The sequence below is a fragment of the Cnephaeus nilssonii genome (genome assembly GCF_951640355.1).
Source record: "Cnephaeus nilssonii genome assembly, chromosome: 3".
Classification (NCBI taxonomy): Eukaryota; Metazoa; Chordata; class Mammalia; order Chiroptera; family Vespertilionidae; genus Cnephaeus; species Cnephaeus nilssonii.
In genome coordinates, this window is record NC_137074.1 from 110,832,061 (window position 1) to 110,840,400 (window position 8,340).

At 44.3% G+C, this 8,340-nt stretch overlaps 1 pseudogene across 1 annotated transcript; it reads right to left on the minus strand.

The window, feature by feature from the left end:
- Positions 1 to 5,179: 5,179 nt before the first annotated feature.
- On the minus strand, positions 5,180 to 6,124 carry LOC307097062 (S-phase kinase-associated protein 1-like; annotated as a pseudogene). Its single transcript has one exon. The product of its transcript is annotated as an S-phase kinase-associated protein 1-like (transcript).
- Positions 6,125 to 8,340: the final 2,216 nt, after the last annotated feature.

An 8,340-nucleotide genomic window follows, 5' to 3' on the forward strand; every position in this document is an offset into this window, starting at 1 on the left:
AGCATATTTCACATGTCAATCCTACAATCTTCCCAACAGTTCAATATATCTCTCAATCCTGCAAACCAGCTCTTAAACTCATGAAACTGGTATCTTAATCTCTTTTCCTTCATCATCAAGCCAAGTGGTATATTTTGCTTTATTAAGAAAGTAAAAAGGGCCCGGCCATGGTGGTTCCATGGTTGAGTGTTGACCTATGAACCAGGAGGTCACGGTTTGATTCTTGGTCAGGGCACAAACCCAGGTTGCGGGCTTGATACCCAGTGGGGTGGGGGGTAGGGCATGCAGGAGGCAGCCAACCAAGGATTCTCTCTCATCATTGATGTTTTTATCTATTTCTCCCTCTTCTTTCCTCTCTGAAATCAGTAAAGATATATTTTAAAATAAAAAAAATAAAAGAAAACAAAAATATGGCAGTGTTCATTTCTAGTTAGGTTTGTAACTTCTCTAATTTTTCTTGGACATTCCTTAACATTTGTCCAATTTCACCTTTGATATTCATATATAAGCTATACATTAAGAAAATCAAAGTCCTGTGATATAATTAACAAATGACTTGATCATTTTCTCCTATCTATTCAAACCCATTCTGTGGGGCTAATTTTTCCCCTGCCCACTAGATAAAATTTAAGGCAAGTCTTATGGTTTTATGGTCAATCATCACCAATACATACACACACACACACACACACACACACACACACACACACACACACATACATTTCCTTTTCCAGCTACTTGTAGTTATGCAAACAGTCTCAGGTCGAAATTAAAATATCTAGTCCTTTGTACTAGTCACAGAATTCAACTCCATTTATAATTAAATCTTTTTTTCTGTCAGACATGCTTTGAAAAGGAAATAGGTGTGATCGACTCCTTCTCTGTGTCTTCACCATGAGCTTCTATCCTTCTCCACTCTCTAGGCAGTGTCTCCATCTTCTAGGCTTAGAGTGTAGGGAGAGCTAAGGGGCAGAAACATCCTCACGATACAGATACTTCACATGTTGGTGCGCTATGAAGGTTAATTCCAGCAATCCTGGAATGTATCTGCACTGATCTGCTCAAATAAGAAATGGCACCAAAAGGCATGATTAATAGTGTAACCTGAGAACCATGTGTCCAGACCGGGGTAATTCGTACCATCTCATCAGCACTGTTTATTGATAACAGTGAGGATGATTTGCACCTGGTCTTCATGAGACCCCCCCGCCCCAACAAGTTTCACCGCTGGGACATAGTAAGGATACACCTACCTGAGGTGTAGTGTATGGAATCCCCAGCCAAGGCTCTGCTCTGGGCTGCCTGGCTCCCAGGTATACAGCAATGGTTCCTGCAGGAGGAAGACAGATAGAGTTTGTGCCCCTTCCTTGCCCTTGGCTGTGATGCAGACTTCGGGTTGAGAGGTATATCCTTGAGGTAATGCTGGTGCTGCTTTACCCACTTCCTACAATAATCTGTGGGTTTGTAAGCACTGGAATGAGGGACCCTTTGAGTCTTCTTTAGACATTATGCCCCACCTGCCAGTCAGTGCCATCGACACCACTGCTTCCCAGGACTGGCAGTCATACACAACTAACTATTTCAAGGGCACTCTTGTGGATTCTTCAGAGACTCTGCCTAACACTGGATTTTCCCCATATAAATGGGCCCAGCATACCCCCCACAAACTCTCTGCTGGGTCCACTTTGCCTTCCAGCAGCCTTCCTGCTTGATATCTAAGACAACCCTCGTCATTTTTCTCACACTCATGGCAACATCTGATAAAACAGAAATATATTCTTTGTCCCAATCAACTTGGGGAGTGAAAGTAAGACCCTTTGCAGCACCTTTTCACTCCTTTGTCAGCAAAGTAAAGCAACAGCAGTCCTTTACTCTTCTATGCTTCAGGCATGACTCAAGCATCCACCATGGGGACAAATGTCAAACCCACTGCTGGCCCCAGTGAAGACCTAAAGTAAAATAAAAATCTTCCACCTTTCCAAACAAAAATTTTCTTCTAATTTCTATTCAACACTTTTATATCTTTAACTAGAGGCCCAGAGCACAAAATTCATGCACTGGGAGGGGGGTGTTCCTCAGCCCAGTCTGCACCCTCTCCAATCTGGGACCCCTCAGGGGATGTCTAACTGCCAGTGTACTGCTGGCTCCCAACCGCTCACCTGCCTGCCTACCTGCCTGCCTGATTGCCCCTAACCACTTCTCCCTGCTAGACCGATCACCCCCTAACCCAGTGATGGGCAACCTTTTGAGCTTGATGTGTCAAACTTCGCCAAAAAAACTGAGCATAACTCGGGTAGTGTGTCACTTTGAGGAAAAAACATTATTTCGCAAATGTTTCATCCTCGGCATGTGGCCGCCTCAGCGGCCTCATGTCATCAGAAATGGCTACGCGTGTCAGTGCTGACACGCGTCTCATAGGTTCACCATCACTGCTAACCACTCCCCTGCCAGCCTGGTAGACACCTAACTGCTCCCCTGCCGGCCCGATTGCCCCCCCCTGCCCTCCCCTGCCAGTCCGATCACTCCCAACTGCCCTCCCCTGCAGGCCTGGTCCCCCCCCAACTGCCCTCCCCTGCCAGTCCAGTCACCCCCAACTGCCCCCCCCCTTCAGGCCTGGTCCCTCCCAACTGTCTTCCCCTGCAGGCCCGGTCACCCCAAACAGCCTTCCCCTGCCAGCCCAGTCCCCCCCAACTTGCTCTTCCCTGCCAGCCTGGTCACCCCCAACTGCCCTCCCCTGCCAGCCCAGTTGCCCCCAACTGCCCTGTCCTGCTGGCCCAGTCATCCTTAACTGCCCTCCCCTGCCAGCCTGGTCACCCACAACTGCCCTCCCCTGCCAGCCCAGTTGCCCCCAACTGCCCTGTCCTGCTGGCCCAGTCATCCTTAACTGCCCTCCCCTGCTGGCCTGGTCACCCACAACTACCCTCCCCTGCCAGCCATCTTGTGGCAGGCATCTTTGACCACATGGGGGTGGCCATCTTGTGTAAAGGTGTGAGGGTCAATTTGCATATTACCTATTTATTATATAGGACTAGAGGCTCGGTGCATGAAATTCGTGCACGGGAGGGGGGGTGTTGTCCCTCAGCCCAGCCTGCACCCTCTCCAATCTGGGATGCCTTGAGGGTTGTCCAACTGCCCATTTAGGCCCGATCCTCTCACAATACAGGACTGCTGGTTCCCAACTGCTCACCTGCCTGCCTTCTTGATTGCCCCTAACCACTTCTGCCTGCCAGCCTATTCACCCCTAACTACTCCCATGCCAGCCTGATTGATGCCTAACTGCTCCCCTGCCAGCCTGTTTGCCCCTAACTGCCCTCCACTGCAGGCCTGATCACCCCTAACTGCCCTCCACTGCAGGCCTGGTCACCCCCAACTGCTCTCGCCTGCAGGCCTGGGTACCTCCCAACTGCCCTTACCTGCAGGCCTGGTTGCCCCCAACTTCCCTCCTCTGCCAGCATGGTCACCCCTAACTGCCCTCCCCTGCAGGCTTGATCACCCCCAACTGCCTTCCCTTGCAGGCCTGGTCCCTCCCAACTGCCCTCCCCTGCTGGCCTGATTGCCCACGACTGCCCTCCCTTGCAGGCCTGGTCCCTCCCAACTGCCCTCCCCTGCTGGTCTGATTGCCCACGACTGCCCTCCCTTGCAGGCCTGGTCCCTCCCAACTGCCCTCCTCTGCTGGCCATCTTGTGGTGGCCATCTTGTGTCCACATGTGGGCAGGATCTTTGACCACATGGGGGCAGCCATCTTTTGTGTTAGAGTGATGGTCAATCTGCATATTACTCTTTTATTAGATAGGATAGAGGCCTGGTACATGAGTGGGGGCTGACTGGTTTGCCCTGAAGGATGTTCTGGATCAGGGTGGGAGTTCCCTTGGGGCATGGGATGGCCTGGGTGAGGGGCCTGTGGTGGTTTGCAGGCCGGCCATGCCCCCTGGTGACCCAAGCAGAGGCCCTGGTATCTGGGGTTTATTTATATTCTACAATTGAAACTTTGTAGCCTGGAGCAGAGCCAAGCCTCCTGCTTTCTCCGTGGTGGCAGCCATTTCTGTTGGGATTAATTTACCTTCTATAATTGAAACTTTGTAGCCTTAAGTGGAGGCCTGGGCCAGCCAGGGTGTGGGGAAAGCTTGGCTTTCTCCATTGCCGGGGAAACTCAAGTCTCCCTCCTGCTCTCTGTGGCCGTAGCCATCTTGGTTGGGTTTATTTGCATATTTGCTCCTGATTGGCTGGTGGGCATGGCTTATGGGCGTGGCTTGTTTGTGTAGCAGAGTGATGGTTAATTTGCATATTACTCTTTTGTTAGATAGGATGGCTGAGGGAATAAGAGAGTGGTTTTGAACACTTCCTTGCAATTCCTTCATGGTGGTCTCATATCTCACTTTCTGGTGTAAGTGAATACCATGGTCTTGAAGCCTTGGAAAAATCAAGGATTTGAGCTCACATCTAACTGCTTCCATATTTCATATTCTTTCTACTATTTCAAACACCTCCACTTATATCAAATTAATGATACTATTCAGAATTTATTTAATACTGTACATTATAATAGCTTTTATTTGGGCCCTGAAAAAGATGTCTTGCTATACCCTTCCCTTCTCAGTGATTATTTTTTCCATTTTACCAAGAGCTGAAAAACCAAAGGAAGCTATTGGTTTTCCTTTTTCTTGCTCAAGTGGAAAATTTTAATTAGCTCTTAAAGAGTGTAAATAGTGAAGTTTTAACTTTTGTCAAACTCTGGTCTATAGCATTCATTCTTTTTTTTTCTTTTCTGGGTTTTGCCACACATTTTAATGTTAAAGTTTAAATTTTGTGTTTTTTTTTACATGCAAGTAATGTAAATAGTTTTGCCCATATGGGATCACTGATTATAAAAAGATGACATACCACAAGGGTTGTCTTTTTTAATTGAAAAGCTAACAACTGCATAGTTATATTTCCTCCCAAACCACAAACTGAGTAGTAACTGAGTCTCTAACCAACATAGGATTAAAAATGCAAAAACAAGTCCTCAGATTCAATTAAGAAAGCCCTGCTACATATGGGCTAATCAATACCAGTGGTATTCCTTGACTCCGGGAAGCTGGAAGACATCCTAATAATCCCACTCAGAACATTTACCTCAAGTAGCCTTTTCCAGCTCCCAACTCATTAATAAAGATAATACATTGTTAATTCTATTTCCAGAAAACTTTTGCAAGTTTTTTTTATTTACAATGCCAACTTTAAAAAAGTCACTAAACTAAAGTTAACTAGACAATTAACCAGGCAGAAATTGCTTTGCAAAAAGAGGGAAAGCCCAAAATGCCACTTTCTATAGAGAACCCACAATTCAGTTTTATTCAGAGCAAAGAAAAAAAGATACTTTTCATCATACTGGAAGAAACTCAGCCATAGGTTTGGAATCTGTACCCAAACTACACATGCAATGAAGACAATATTCTGCTAATACAATTGATTTGCTGCTGCATTTGTCTACTGTTTGCCTAATATTAACAATTATAAACAGAGCAGTGCAACTAGTATTTGGAACAATCCTTACAGTGTTACAGTGTCAGGCACAACTTTTCACTTCTCTTCACACCACTGGTTCTCTTTGCATACCTGGGCTTCCTCTTCTTCAGTAAAGTCATTTTTTATATTGAACGTCTTGCGAATCTCTTCAGGGGTTTTCCCCTTGATCATATTGGCAACAGTCTTGCATGTAACATTAAGCAAACCTTTGATGTCTAAATAGTTTGCAGAATTAGTTCAAATAGTGTTCCTTGGTCAACTTTGAGAAATTCTTGGTCCCAAACAGGAATATCATCTGTTTGCTTTTCTTTGTTCTCATCGTCCTCAGGAGGAGGAGGGTCATCCTTGTGGTGGGCAAACCACTGAATGACCTTTTTCAATATTGCTGCATTAACATTTGGTAGAGGAACTGGGTCATCATCGCCTTCATCATCCATTCCCAAATCTTCTAACATGGTCTTGATAGTCACAGATTGTTTGGCAATTTCAACATCAACTTCAAATATCTCTCCATCAGAACTCTGCAATTTAATTGAAGGCATGGTGCTCGGTCTCAAGGAGAGAGCGGTCGGGAGGCTGACGACCGGGCTGCGTCAGCAGGACCAAACGAAAAAGGTGGAGAACAAGGCCACTTACCTATGGCATTCATTCTTTCCTTAGAGAAATGAAGAGATTTGGTGAAGTACAAAAAAAGATTTTTTTTCTGAACAAATTGCTCAGAAGGGGCATTTGAAAGCCTTTGCTGCTGGTTACTGGTTCTGAAGCCTCTGTTTTCCGGAGTTTTATTTCCATACCAGCAAATATGTAAATGTCACCACATCCTGTGGGTGATGTTATTGTCTACATTCTGGAGAGTAAAGTCAGAGTTATCTGACACCCCTTCTCTCCCTGAACTTTGGCCAGGTGATCAGCCAACGAGAAGTCACTTAGGGAAATGTCTTCCCACAGCTTATTATTTCCCTCCCTCATTCTGTCCACTTCTTCCCACAATTACTCCACAGTGGAAGCAAATCAAGAGAAAATTTTTAGCAAAACACAATAGCTCCTCTTTGTTTTTTAATAAAAATAATCCATCTTCCCAACAACATTTACCCAACCACATAAAAGAGCTAGCAGGGCCTCTATCCAGAAAGAAGTTTGTAGGAATGACCCACAAACATAAATCTCTCGACAGACATTGCACCCTGCCATGGCTGAGCAGCAGTCTGGGCTTCTGCTCTGGAACTTTTACCCCCAAAGTGTTTAACTGCATGGCTTAAATAAGCACCATCACAATAGTTACTCCCACTTCAGGAAGACTTGAAATAAGTGTTTTTCTATAAATTAAAAAAGTTTTTTGATTGTTATATGTTGAAAAGGAAAAAAAAAGATTTTTAAAAGAAAAGTGTAAACACTTTCCCCTCACCATACCTCTTAGGAAATCAAAGTTAGAAGCTTGGTCATATATCTTCCCATATACTATATATATATGGCAAATTCCTTCACAGATATTTTTAAATGATATATTATAAACATTACTCTACCAGTGAATTCTTTTGCCCACTAAAATAGGTATTAAATTGGGTTATAAGTCTAGCTACAGGTAAGAGAGATCCAAATTAAGAAGACTGAAGTTCCTTTCTATTTGATTTAGCAATCCATAGGTAGATGATCAGGTGGCCTTCTGGAACTCTGCTCCACACAATGAGCCAAGCATCCAAGATTTTCCATTTTGTTGCCCACTCTCCCCAAGCAGTACCCCTCATCCACCTGGCCTAAGTTAAGTTTGCCATCAGAGCCATGTTCCAGGAAGTAAAATGGAGAAAAGAAAGAAGAAAGAATATATCCCACCCCTCCTTTTCAGCATCATATCTCATCAACCAGGATCTGGTTACAGGGCTAACCTTGCTGCAAGGAAAGCTGGGAAATGTAGTTTTTTCCCTGGAGCTATGTGCCCAGCTAAAAATTATGGAGAGAGATTTATTTGTGAGGAAGGTAAACACATGTCACTTTAAGTCATTCTTTTGAATAAACACATGTCACTTTAAGTCACTCAGCTTTCTAAAGTGTGGATGTATCATAGTTTATCCAACCATTCTCCTATTTCTAAAAATTTGCACTAATTCCAAGTTTTTATTATTTTCCCTTTGCCATGAGAAGCAAGAGTACTTGAATCTGAGTGGAGATTTACCAAGTATATTTAAACAAATGCACTGCATTTTAACTCTCCTTGAATAACAGATGAGGGGACTGTCAAGTCTCTTTTCTTCTGTATTAAAGAATCTTGAAAGAAGATAAAGAAACTCATGTGAAAGGTCACAACCCCCTTTGGATTTCCTTTGTCTTCTGAGTGCTTGTTATTCCCTTCCCAGTGAAAGGAGCTGTTGACAATCAAGCAAATGGAACTAGACCTACATACTTAACTAAGAGGAGGCTGCCTTTAGGGAAGAACAATGACCTTTTTTTATTCCCTTCAGATAATAGATTGTAAACTATATTCTGGAAGGTACACCCTTCAGTTTAATTTACACTTCAAAGCTGAGGGTTTGTAGCTATGGGTTTCCTAGCAAGAAAATGGCTTTGCGTTAAAACACAGATTCTCTATAACCTGAATGCACAATCATAATGCAGTCTTGGGAGGGGAATGGAATTAAGAGAAATTAAGGAAGAGAGAGAAAAAGAAGGAAGGAGGCAGGGAGGGAAGTAGAGTGGGAGGAAGAAAGGAAAAGTTGTGTAGCAACCTACAGGTACCAGTGGTATGTTCCAGCAAAAGGGCCTGTTAGTTAAATCTCTTTGGTTATAAATTAAAAAAATAACTCAAGTTGGCTTAAGAGGGTTGGGAGGACAGTGTAT